Source organism: Siniperca chuatsi, linkage group LG19, assembly GCF_020085105.1.
Source record: "Siniperca chuatsi isolate FFG_IHB_CAS linkage group LG19, ASM2008510v1, whole genome shotgun sequence".
Taxonomy (NCBI): Eukaryota; Metazoa; Chordata; class Actinopteri; order Centrarchiformes; family Sinipercidae; genus Siniperca; species Siniperca chuatsi.
Window position 1 is genome coordinate 871,386 of NC_058060.1, and position 14,467 is coordinate 885,852.

The following is a 14,467-nucleotide window of genomic DNA, read 5'->3' on the forward strand; positions in this document are numbered from 1 at the left end:
AGATAACACAAGTAAACACAAAATGCAGTTTTTAAATGAAGGTTGTTATTATTAAGGGGAAACAAAATCCAAACCTACATGGCCCTGAGTGAAAAAGTGATTGCCCCTCCTATTAAAACATAACTCAATTTTCTAGCCACACCCAGGCCTGATTACTGCCACACCTGTTCTCAATCAAGAAACCACTTAAATAGAACCTGTCTGACAAAGTGAAGTAGACCAAAAGATCTTCAAAAGCTAGACATCATGCCGAGATCCAGAGAAATTCAGGAACAAATAAGAAAGAAAGTAATCGAGATCTGTCAGACTGGAAAAGGTTATAAAGCCATTTCTTAAGCTTTGGGACTCCAGCGAACCACAGTGAGAACCATTATCCACAAATGGCGAAAAACATGGAACAGTGGTGACCCTTCCCAGGAGTGGCCGGCCCACCAAAATGACCCCAAGAGCGCAGCGACGACTCATCCAAGAGGTCACAAAAGACCCCACAACAACATCCAAAGAACTGCAGGCCTCACTTGCCTCAGTTAAGGTCAGTGTTCATGACTCCACCATAAGAAAGAGGCTGGGCAAAAATGCCATGCATGGCAGAGTTCCAAGATGAAAACCACTGCTGAGCAAAAAGAACATTAAGGCTCGTCTCATTTTTGCCAGAAATCATCTTGATGATTTCCAAGACTTTTGGGAAAATATTCTGTGGACTGACGAGACAAAAGTTGAACTTTTTGGAAGGTGTGTGTCCCATTACATCTGGCGTAAAAGTAACACCGCATATCAGAAAAAGAACATCATACCAACAGTAAAATATGGTGGTGGTAGTGTGATGGTCTGGGGCTGTTTTGCTGCTTCAGGACCTGGAAGACTTGCTGTGATAAATGGAACCATGAATTCTGCTGTCTACCAAACACTCCTGAAGGAGAATGTCCGGCCATCTGTTCGTGACCTCAAACTGAAGCGAACTTGGGTTCTGCAGCAGGACAATGATCCAAAACACACCAGCAAGTCCACCTCTGAATGGCTGAAGAAGAACAAAATGAAGACTTTGAAGTGGCCTAGTCAAAGTTCTGACCTGAATCCTATTGAGATGCTGTGGTATGACCTTAAAAAGGCAGTTCATGCTCGAAAACCCTCCAATGTGGCTGAATTACAACAATTCTGCAAAGATGAGTGGGCCAAAATTCCTCCACAGCGCTGTAAAAGACTCATTGCAAGTTATTGCAAACGCTTGATTGCAGTTGTTGCTGCTAAGGGTGGCCCAACCAGTTATTAGGTTTAGGGGGCAATCACTATTTCACACAGGGCCATGTAGGTTTGGATTTTGTTTACCCTTAATAATAACAACCTTCATTTAAAAACTGCATTTTGTGTTTACTTCTGTTATCTTTGACTAATATTTAAATTTGTTTGATGATCTGAAACATTTAAGTTTGACAAACATGCAAAAAAACAAGAAATCAGGAAGGGGGCAAACACTTTTTCACACCACTGTATTTTTTTAGCTGTGGCGTCAACTCACACTGCTGCTGCATTGTCATACAGTACTCTCTACTGCTATTCAGTAATTATTCTAAGATTTGCCTGTTTTGGTAATTTAACACAATAATGAGCAGTCCACGAGATTTGCTTTGTAGTTTCTTGGAAAAAAAACAACAAGCACACAGACAGTGCTGTGTTTTACATTGACCATTTGAGTGCAATAGACTGGAGACAGACATGGGTGTAGCATCTGTGGTAACGTACTTTGTTCTGCTTGTTTTTCCTCCCACTGTTCAGGAGTAAAGTAGTTGCTGTTGTTCAGCAGGTGTAATGTTCAATATCTTAGTTTAAGCTATTAACTAGCACTATAATTAATTAGCACTATACACAAAGTACAAGGCTGATGGGAATGTCATTAGTTTTAGTCATAAACAACAAATGAGAATTTTAACCCACTAGATGAAAAGTCAGAGGATCAGAATCAGAAATACTTTATTGATCCCCGAGGGGAAACTCTTTTGTTACAGCTGCTCAACCTTCCTCTGGTGTTCGGGTCGACACCGACCCGTTTCCAAGTTTTAAATGCATTAAAAAACACGTAAATTAGTTTATTGCGTCAAGGCTTTTTGACTTTGTCAAGAACCTCTATATCAACAAAATAAAAACAAAAAAATTTTTTCACTAAATTATAAAATGCTCTGGTTGAAATTATGACCTTTGTGTTGTTCGGGTCGGTTTCGACCCGGTTATAAAAGTCAGATTATAAAGCAATAATTAGAACCAAAACTTAAATCATATGTGAACTGTCAGCCAAAACACTGACAGACAGCTCCTCTCCCAATCATGTGAGCTTTAGGGGATGCTCATTTTGCCTTGTTTTCCAGTATTCCTGCACAAAAACAAAACAAACAAAGACGGGCATGTCCAGACATGTTACGTCAATTCCACTCATTTGAGTGGTCATTTGACTTGCAGAGTGCACATCTCCAATTTGCAGCATGCGGAAATGAGAAGAGGACTTACAGTGACCCAAGTTCTGGATAGCCTTTTTGGTGAAATGCCATTGTCACTAAAGAGTCATCATTGCTATGACAAACCTGGAAGGAAAAAAAGTCCAGGGCGACATGTGGAAAGACATTGATGAGGAATACCTGGATGCCTATATTGGTGTTTTTCTTCTTGCTGGAGTGTACAGATCCTGCAATGAGGCCACTGATAGTCTTTGGGACGCATCGACATCGGACGCGCAACAATGTCACTTCAGACCTTTCGCATGATATCAAGACTCCTCAGATTTGACAACAGAGATACCAGAGCAAGATCTGACAAGCTTGCCCCCATCAGGGATGTCTGGGAGAGATGGACGCAGCTCCTTCAACTGATGTTCAACCCAGGGGCAGAGGTGACAGTGGATGAACGTCTTGTCCCTTTCCGAGGAAAATGCCCCTTCCGGCAATACATACCCAGTAAACCTACACTTGCCAGCGAATGACCAGGAAATGGCCAATGGTTGTGTTTTACAACATCCTTGATGTGTCTGCATGTAACGCATTTGTGTTGTGGACCCACATCCACCAAGGGTGGAACTCAACCAAAAAAGCCAAGCGGAGAATGTTTCTTGAGGAGCTGGGAAATTCACTTGTCAAGCCACACATTGAGCGAAGGGAACAGTTGCCCAGAGACCCAGACGCTGCCGCCTTGGTCAGACAGCTGCAGAGCTCACCTTGCACTCCGTCCACGCCCTCAGCAACACAAAGAGCATCCACAACAGCTTCCTCCTCAGTCAGCCCTGCCTCAACACCAACCAGAACAGCCACAGCCACAACCCCACTCAGGCCACCTGATTCTAAAAGAAAGAGGTGTCAAGTCTGCCCAAGCAGTAAGGACAGAAAGACAAACGTATTGTGCTTCAAGTGCAAGAAATCTCTGCAAAGAACACACCAAAAGTGTCACTTTTTGCCACACATGCATCTAAACACACACACATAAACATGCATGTTCTTGCACACAGAGACTTTTACTCTGATTTGGTATTTTGGTTTGATTTGCTGGATTGGTTGTTGTTTGTTTGACCTTGCAAATCTATATTTTGTGTTATGACCTGTTCTGCTTTTCATTTTGTGTTTATATTAAAGTTCTATTGCTGAAAAAAATACTTTTTTGCCTTTTTCTTGAAGTAAATATATGGGTCGAAACTGACCCGTAACACCATAGATGTTACTATAGTTAATAATATTAAAATTAAAAAATAAATAAAACAAATTTATTTAAGAGATGTGTTCTAATAGTGCTTAGTAATAGTCAGGTAACACAACAACCTTTTATTTATTTATATGATTCTGTTGAGGTTCATTTTACCATTTGTTTTTAATTGAAATCGAGGGGTATACTGACAAAAAAAAGGCCCAGAGGCCCACACCAAAAATATTAAAACCAATATTTTCATGGATATGGAAGCCTAACAAGGTAACCAAGAGATGAGAAACAAATTGGATGATAGCTAATTGTTTTTAGTGTATTTTACAGCTGATTTAAGACACGGGTCAAAACCGACCCGTTAACATAAGAGATGGTAACAGAAAGCGAACACAAGAGGAAGGTCAATATCACATCAGTGCACACAGGAATAGAAGTACTAAGCAAATCAGAATATAAGACACTATAATACAGGTAAGATAAATTAAGTACAACGTGGATATAAGTATAAAATTAAAATAAGTGTAAAGTACAAAGTACAATGTAATAATAAGTAATAGTGCATGTACTGTCAAGTTAAGTGTAGCTTAAGATGATTATGAGACGGTGGATATTGCACAGCACCACAAAAGCATCACCAAAGTTATTAGAGTTCATCCTGAGGGGAACATGAATGTCTGAACCACATTTCATTAAAATCCATCCAATTGTTGTCAAGGCATTTCAGTTAAAACGACAGTCAACCTACTGTTGGCAATAGAGGAGAAGTCAGGGGATCGCTAATATCAGTAGGATTCACCCTCTGGGGACCATGACTGCAAATGTCTGTACAAAATGTCATGTAATACATGGATTTCCACTGTCTTTGACAGAAAGGTAGAACGTAATAGAATGTTGTCTCAGAATTACATTTTCTCTGGAAAAAGGTAAAAGGTTGACGCTGAAAGTATTTCTATCGCAATAAACAGTACAGACTGGAGCAATTGATAGTATCAATTAAATATATAATTTAATGACTTCAGTGAATTTGGCATTAGGTTACTCTTTAAAAGATATTTCCCAAAGACATGACTTTTATGTAACTCAGCTTAAAGGCTTAACATTTAGACAAATATTTATGAAAAATAATACATCCACAGAGCATCGAGAAAGGTGCAGAATAAAAATATCACTTTTCGTAAAGAAAAATATTATGATTGTGAATTGTAAAAAAAATTTGACTGGTCCAAAATTAATGTTTTGTTTATCTCTGTGTGTTTTGAGCCAATAGTATAATGACGTTGGTATCATGTGGCATAGTTGCCAGTTCGTGTGGAAAAATGGACACTGACGTTAGCTATGTTAGCTTATCGTCCGAAAAACAATAACCCATTAAATTACTGTTCTGCATATTTAAACGGAATAGACAACAACTACTGACAGCCATAGTCCTTACAACCTTAACTAATGTGTTGTCACTCGTTAGAAATAAAAAAAAATAACAGCTTCAATCCCTGAGGACCTATGTTAGCATTAGAGACGGTTGTGTCCAGTTACCTAACATAGTAAATAGGCTCATTATAGTGTTTAGACCCAAAACGTGACTGTTACTGAGGGTGTCATCTCATATAGCAGTCTAACGTTAGCCCTATTATGAGACACTTTGCTGAGGTACCTGTGGCTAGCTAGCCATGTAGCAAGCTCAACAGCTATGATACTCACGTTAATATAAAAATCTGAAAATACTTATATGATAATACAGTCGTCTGTTGGGATTTACAATGGTTAAAGGGGGGGCACCCACTTGTGTAGGTGCGATCAATTAATTATGGCTATTGGAATTATCAAAGATAACCATAAATAACTTTAATGAATAAAGTCCTCGGGGGCACCACCCTTCTTAAAAAGAAATGATAGCCAATTAATTAAAACTATCAGAAGAAAATAAGGGCAACCGTTTTCAGGGGCGCACATGACCTTCACATGTACACGCAGTACCCCCAACGACCTTAACGTGCACGCCTATGATCTATGGTGCACAAGCATCCTTGAGTGATGGGGGATGCAGACAAGTCCAGTCACACCTTCCTTTCACACCCCTTCCCAAGACCATATGTTGACCCCTCTATCTTTACACAAGAAAAGCTGACAAAATGTTCCTTCGCGGAACTACCCCACACATTAATTTTTTTGCCACAGACTGGGATCATTTCAGAAACAATTTGCGAAGAGCTAAGTAACTCGAAGAGGGTGTACACAGCACAATGGGATGGAACTGTGTCCGGAGAGACCTATCCTACATCTTTTTCAGACTATACATGGATTACACTGTTATTCAAAAGGCTCGGAGGGGCACCCCTTATGCGGATAAACTCTATCCCTTTATATCTAAAGAATGGGAGACACGGTTTACCACTGGTTTTGTAGTTCAGTAGAGTGATTGGGGGAGAACTCACATTATTCAGATGGTATAATACTTACAAGTGCTATGAAGGTCTCAAAAGAAAACTTTTTGACACTCTGATAAATGAGCAGACTCCAGAAGATGATAAGGAGAACAAACCGGAGCGGGGAGACCCTGGCACAAGCAGACCTTTGCCCCAGACCAGCACAGCCTGATGAGCTCAAATATTTCTCTCCCATATATGGGGCCTTTCTAAAGATTTGTGCAGAAGGATACGTAAAAAGAAAAAATGTAAATGCTGAATATTTTGATTGTTCTAATTTAGCATATGTTTTGTACAGGTGAGAGGACTTATGCCTGGTGGGATGTGCTGGCAATGTATGACATGCCTAATTGTTTTCCAAAATCCACAGATGATGATGGCAACGACAACTACTGGGTGGATGACCTTGGAAAAGAGTTGGGGAAAAGACATTTATTTCTCCTCAAGAAAGACGAGGAGACAATACCTGCAAAGAGACACATTTTCATGCCGATTGTTTGGACATTCTGGACTACTCTGATCACGATACCCCAAATGTTTGCGATATTATAGAGGTAACAATAGCCTATTATTTACACAAAATTCTTCAACAGAGAGCTAAAAAAAACTGTGTATATTGTATTTATACGGATGAATTGTACAGACAATCTCACTCATGCACGACTGTTACAGATACGCCAGGCTCCACCATCAGTTAATCACACACACCTGCTCCCTATCACACTCCTGCTCCCCATCAGCACCTAATCGCAACCAGGATAAAAGCTCATCACTCACTTCAGCCAGTTGTCCGACCTCGTTGTACTAAGGACTCCACATGGGATTCTTCACGACTCCGACGTTCTACTCCAGCGTGGTATCCACTCCAGTCTACTCCCCGTCTCCATACCTCATCGACTAAGTTGTGAGCTTACCTGCTTACCTGTCTGCTCTGGCTGTAACACAATAAATACCCATCTGTTTCCATATCGGTGTCTTCTGCCTGTCTGTCCGTAATACTGACATACTTCCCTTGCATTATATCAAAGCATCTGAGAGAAATTAAGCAAGAGATTTTTAATGAATGATTATGCAGATGCGCAAGCCTAGTGACATGCGCACGTGAAAGAGGACTGATAAATATGCAGATGTGAAATCTACTCTAGTCAATGTTAATTGTTTTCCTTTGAGCGATAATGAATTCCGCATGGGTCATGTGTTTTGTTTTTGTACTCTTAGTATTGATCTGTGTGCATTGATGTTAAACAGAAAGCAGTATGTGGATGTTGATAATGTAATGCAATGTTTAGTAGAATTTTTTTTCAAAAAAAATCAATACAGACATTTGTGTTTTTACTTAACAGTGTGTACCTATAAACATTATTGTCTGGTAAAACAAGACTGTTGATGATGTAAAACATGTCTTGGAAATAAAATACCTAAACGCTGTCAGCGAGTGTTCATTTTATGACAACAGCCATGGATGAGGTTATGAAAAAGATATGCTATGCGCCAGAAAATGCAGGGGGATATGGGGATAAATAAAAGCTTAAAAAGGCTCTATTTGACAGTACTGGTATTCGCTATGCAGACTCTGAAATAGAAAACTGGCTCGTAAAACAAGACTCTTATACTCTGCATAGAATGGCTCCTTTACATTTTAAGAGAAATAAAGTGTTGACGATGGGGTACATTATTTCTTAACATGTATAGACGTGTTTCCAAAAGATGCATGGGCTCGATGCTTGAAAAATACAAGTGGTAGATGTGTCTCAGCAGCCTTTAAAGTTGTTTTAGATGGAGGTAGAACACCCCATAAAATACAGACAAAGGAAAGGAATTCTTAAACAAGGAGTTTGAAACATTAATCAAAAATAATAGAACTATTCATTTCACCATATGAAATGAGACTAAGGTCTCTGTTGTCGAACATTTCAACAGGACTCTGAAATCTAAAATGTGGCGTTAGTTAATAGCCATTAATTCTAAACGTTATGTAGACGTTTTGCAAGACCTACTTAGCTCGTACAATCAGGGTTATCATCGTGGTATTAAAATGAAACCATCTGAGGTAACAAAAGACAATGAGCACATTGTTTTTAACAACCTATATAAAACAAAAGACATAGGAGTAATTCATTTTAAATATAAAGCTGGGGATACGGTGAGAATTTCAAAATTAAGAGGACGTTTTAAAAAGGTTATGAGCAAAATTATACTGATGAGTATTTCACTGTAATGGAATGTGTACCACGGAGCCCCCCTGTTTATAGATTAAAAGATTATGATAACGAGGTAATGCAGGGTACCTTCTATGAACCAGAGCTGCTAAAAGTGATTGTGGATAAAGACAAAAGGTTTAAAATCTAAAAGCTCTTATCTAGAAAGAGAAGGCAGGGGCGGAATATGGTACTAGTCAAATGGGTGGGATGGCCAGATAAATTTAACTCTTGGATTTCAGAAAATCAGGTCATTCAGCTACTGTAGGGTTTTCAAACGAACTACATACTGAGACTACTGTCTGACAAGGATGGGGAGGGTTTCTTTATTATGTTACCTAGCAATTCTTCTACATTATTTTACCCCAACAACACAATAGCAAATTTCAGAACAAAGCTGCCCAAACCTTTTCAGTTTAAAGTATCTTATGAAGTGGGATTAATAGAAATACAACATTCAAAAACTTGGACAAACTTTTCACCAAAAGATACAGAATTTGTTGTGTTTGACAAAAACAAACAAACAAGAGGGCCTGTCTAACAGTGACACCTGATTCTATACATCCATGCCACAGTTAGTAATTGAAATAAACTCCCGCTTATCCATAAATGATATGGAGTACATCAAACTTCCCTACAATACCATCACAAACAAAGTGTCTGTTTTACCATTAAGACACCTGGAATTCACATTTAAAGGAAAGCTTGCTTAAATGTTGGGATTCATACCTGGAGAAATCTTTGAAACCCCTGAGGACACGTTAATCGACAAGGATCATAATCACCCGATGTGTATATTGCATCACGTTCTGCCGATATTAATGTTGGGATGTACAACATTTTTATCTAATCTGATATTGTAGAATATCAAACTGTAGGACAAAGCTATGTACCTCTTTTAAGAATTGTACATATTGAAGGACCGAACAATCATATTGATCACAAGAATGTATGACAGACCACACTACCTTAGGCTCTGTAAAACACATCGACAGCATTGAAATATCTCTCAAGTCAGATCAGAATCAACATATACCTTTTACATATGGAAAAGTAATGATAAAACTACACTTCCGACCCACAAAACATTGCTTTTAGACAAGAAGTGACCATGTGTCAACCATATATGCACAATACTTACAGATACATTGCGTACTATACAGCACAAGCTGGTGGTGATTTACCAGGATACAGTGGTCTTGGTTCTCAATATGGCGCAGGTCTTGGGGGTATTTTTCGTGGTTTTGTTTAGACTTGTTGACTAAGTATTCGTTCCATCCTGTAGGCCGGTGACTGTCAGCCACATTGTTAGTAGCAGTCACACTTCTTATCAAATCATACACACGTGAGCCTTTCATAATATTCCCATTAAATACAAATTGTCCTTGTTTAATCCATGAATTAATGTTCTTTGAAGATGACATTTTGTCCAAAATATATTGTGCCTTATTCTTGCTGTTTTTTTAAATTTCCTCAATCACTTTGAGTCTTTTCTTTCTTGAGCTGGCATGTTAGCTTGTTCTGAACCACAAACATCGTCCTTGACTGGGAAAGACAAAGTTAGCGTATTCTGATCCCGTTCTCCCTGCTTTACAATTGTCAGACATCTCTGCAAGGCGATGGAATCATTTTTAGCCTTTTCATGAATATCTTCAGTTCTCTGATCCAATATGCCTTTAATAGCACGATCCAATTCATTTTCCGTGGTCTCTCGAATAGACCCATGTGCAGGTTGTCTTCTTAAAAGATCAAGTTGATGTTGAGACACTAGAAACATTTTTTGAGCATACTCCATGGTCTGTTAATTCTGTCTTGAAGCAATAAGACTCGATATAAAGGGCACAGCAATACTCAGGAGAGGCAGGAGAAGTCCTCCAGACTGGTTAATCAACTTCTTTTTTTCTTTTGACACACATACCTTTTTTATTAGCAATTAGTCTAATCCCCGCCTTCTTCTTTTTTAACTGTTGATACTGTGATTTGTTTAAAGGTATCTTTCATTTTAAAACATTGTATGCTATCTCGCATAATGTTAAAGTAAAGTCTGGGGATGCTGATTTAATGATATTCTTTCTCTGAGAAGGAGATGTTCCATGCAAAATTTTCAATAAAGCCAAGTTTCTTCTGATTCGTTCTGACATGCTTTTATTTCTTCTTAGACACATACACAACAGGGTGGTCAGAAAGCAGATCAGTTCTGAGCCGGAGATGATCAGGTGTCTTGGCTTTATAATCAATCAGTGGATACCCGTAAGGAACACGTGTAGCATCATCAAAACTCCATAAAAAATGACATTGCCCAGGAAACATCTGCCTTGCCATTAGCACGCCTTGGTATTTGTCTCAGGGGTTTTTAAACAAAACAAGATAATTTGTGTTTAGATTAATTGTCCTGCTGACTTTACCTTGAAAAAACAAGTTTTTACCAAATATAAACAACTCAAGTTTCTATGATGCACATACATTTTGTACCTCAACATTATTACTAGCCGCAGTCATCAGGTCATCAATAATCAGCAAATTGTTTTTATTTACAGGTAAGAATGCATCATCACATAAAGACTAAGGCAAACATTGCTAATTTTTAACAATTCGTCATACAATGGCTGCCAGCATGAATAAATATATACAATGTTTAATATTTTTTTTAGATTAGTTTTTCAGCATTTTCAATCAACATTTTTACAAAATAAGTCTTTCCACTATTTGATGGCCCTGATAAAATTAAACTAAATGGATGCTGTAGTCTAAAATCAAAATCAACATGCTCTCTACCAACCATTTTTAATAGCCGTAGGGTAAGGTTATCAGATCAGAGAAGACACAACGCTTGGTGTACACCACTTGAAAACTGATTTGTTTTTTAGCTCAAATGCTTTTTTATTCATCACTATTGTGTCTGATATTGTCACTATATTCTGTGGTGTCTCGTCACAATTCTCAAACTCGTACACAAGATTCACTAGGGTGTCGTGTGTGACCACAGCGGCGTTGCATGCATTCAGAGTGACCCCTTTGCATTTCAACTGTTTCTTGTTGTTCAGAGTCTGATAAGCATTAGCATTTTGGACCACCGGACACGAATTCCATAATGTAATCATCACCACCGTCATCACCATTAACTCCATTAATTTCATCAGTTACGTCCCCTAAAAAGGGACCTGTCTCTGGGACCCAATCACCATGCTTTGTCATAAAAACAACACTGTCTGTGTCAGAACAGAATCATCTCTCCCCTAGCTTGTCCATCAAATCATAGAGCATAAGTCTTGCATGAGCTGTCGTAAAGGCTCCAACAAATGTTTGTTTTGATATTTTAGCAGCCTGTGCTGTTCTGTATCTCCACTGAACAAGAGCAACATCATCAGATACAAATGCAAACTGTCTGACATTATACTGATCGCTAAACATATAGCGGGCAAATTGCTCAGGGTCTGCCACTAGTTTGCATGTAGCCTGGTGTTCGTGCATTGAAAAATGACCCCACAAGGAGTTGATCAACAGTTTGTTGATGCTTCGCACAGCTTTGTTGACAGCTATTTTATATGTATTTAACCGAATACCCTCTTTATCATAATAGTCCTGTATGTATTTTGCTTTGGTGATTCTTCATCTTTTGCAAAACTAGGGTAGCCTGAAGCCTTCTGTTTTTGCTGTAGGAAGGTTTTTACATACTCTTTGAACAAATCATTGCTCTTTTCTGCAAAATGCCAAACCTCATCAATCTTGGTGACAACATAACCTTTCTCAACAGCCTTTTCCAGTTCTAAGCTGACCCAAGTTCCCGAGAGGGCTCTCTCAGGATCTGTGTGGTTACACGCACTGGTCTGGTTTTGAACCTCTGTTCTACACAAAGGAAACATTAGCTTATTGTTACAGCAATATGGAAGTACAGGGTGATACAAACCCCTGGGGGGCAGCACAGTACATTTTATCATCCCAAAGTAATTTTCAATCGGCTCGAAATCGCAGAAGATTATAGCTTTTACGAGCCTGCACAGTTGGATACAATGAGGTGAAGTCCTAATAATACATTTTCTCACCCTCAGCAAGTTTGTAGTGTAGTTTGTACACGTTGGTGCGGCCACCAAACAGCGCCTTTCGTGGGTCGAGCCTTTCAGGCATCTCGTAACTTTTCAAAAGTTAGGGGTCAGGAAGTGTGTTTTAAACACAGTCATACAACATGAAGCAAGTGTGGTGTAATCAAAAAGATCCAATGTGGCGCACTTGAGAAATGCTTCGCGGTACATAATGCATGCTTTACGCAACACAACATCATTGATCCCATACGCTTGGAGCTCAGCATGGAAATCAAACACCCCATGACGCACTGCATGAAAATTGCAGATTTATTTTGAATTATCTGATCATAAGGCATGCTCCCTAATTTGCATCTCTCACCTCCGCGTTTATTTAAGGCAGCTGAAACAACTAATTCAAGCATATCATCTGTTTCTATTTTTTTATTACTTTGCATTACATTGTCTATCTCGTTCAGAAATGTTTTGACATTGTGGGCATCACCAGTGTTTAACATCGCGCACACATGTCGCTGGACATTGATGGACCTCTCAAAACTATGTTTAAAACACCATCTGGCGCTGCCAGTTTTGATGAAAAATCGACAATTTCAGTTAAGTGATGTTTTAGTACATCCAAAGCTGTTTCCATATTATTCGTCTTGATACTAGACAAGTTTAAAGAACGAATAATATCAACACTGTTAAACTTTCTTCTCTCTGTGATGTTAAAATCGCGATCAGTTAGTTCAGTGCTGTCTGACTCAGATCGTTTTTGCGGTATGATCTTACAATCTATTTGAGCTATTTTGGGTTTGGGGACAGGCTGTTTTTATTGTCTTTGTGGGTCTGTGCTACCCCCCATTTGATCGGCTTGTGAATCATTATCTGGTTCAATAAATTCTAAGGCATCACGTTTCAGAATACCCATTTATTGTAATAGCTTGAGACTCTGAACAGATGTCAATTCTACATCCTCATCTAATGTGTCAATTTCGTTTTCAATATCAGTGAAGTTTTCGAATGTGGTCCATATACTTCAAGCCGTTTCTCTTCACTGTCTGAATCTGTATCACTAACATAGCGATCGATTTCATTCTCTATATCTGAAAACCTCTCAAAGTGTGATAATTTGTGATCATAATCACTACCACTCTCATCATCACTGATTACAATAGCGCAATGTTTTCCATGTTTGGATTTGCGCAAGCATTTACGACTCATGATCGAACACTACGAGTAAGATAAGCAATATCAGACACAACTTGTTTGAGCACGTACTATGTTAATAGATGACGGTGTAGTCCTTCATTCGTCCAGGAGTGTTCCATCGTCGAAAAGGTTTCGGTCGTAGTCATCTGGACACTGTTTTCAGAATCAAGACGTTTCGGCTCCCAACAGTGAGTGAGTGTGTCATCTAGTGGCTGGATGTTATCAATGTTATCAATAGCACCTTTAAGACAAAGTCCACATAAAATGTCACCTCCACTTTTCACACGTGGACAGTGAACTTCATCTGTTCAACCTTCAGAAATAATAGCAGTGGCTCGATATAGAAAAGGATAGTGACAATAGTATATCACAAATAAAGAAAACATATTAGAAATATTAGAAAACATATGCCAAAAACATTTCACATACCCAAAAAGGTCTTAATTGCATCCATGGTTGTCAGATTGCTTTCATTATGTTATTTAAATGCCTTAGTAGTCAAGGTTATCTTATAGTCCCAAAGAATGATGATTAAAAAAAAAATACTTGAGCCATCGAGGTCTTTTCTCACTGCAGTTCTGTACATTATATTTCATTGAAGTTTCTTTAAGTTCAATCTGAAGCAAAGTGTCAGTCAAAAAAGGGACAGAGAGTCGTGAATACACATTTTTGTCCAGCACATGTTAAAGGTGAAGTATGCGATTCTGGAGAAATCCAATACCATGACAAATACCATGATATAGAGCAAACAACAACACAGCAAGTAATGTAACTAACGTTAGCTAAGTTGTGGGTTAGCAAACTTTCCCTACAGTTGCTGCTGTGAAGCTAACAGCCAAGGGACAAGATGGTTTCCCAGCCAGCAAACCAGCTCCAGACAGCGATAGTTGAATGTCCATGGGCAAGTCATTTAACGTTACCTGACACACAAATCATGGCT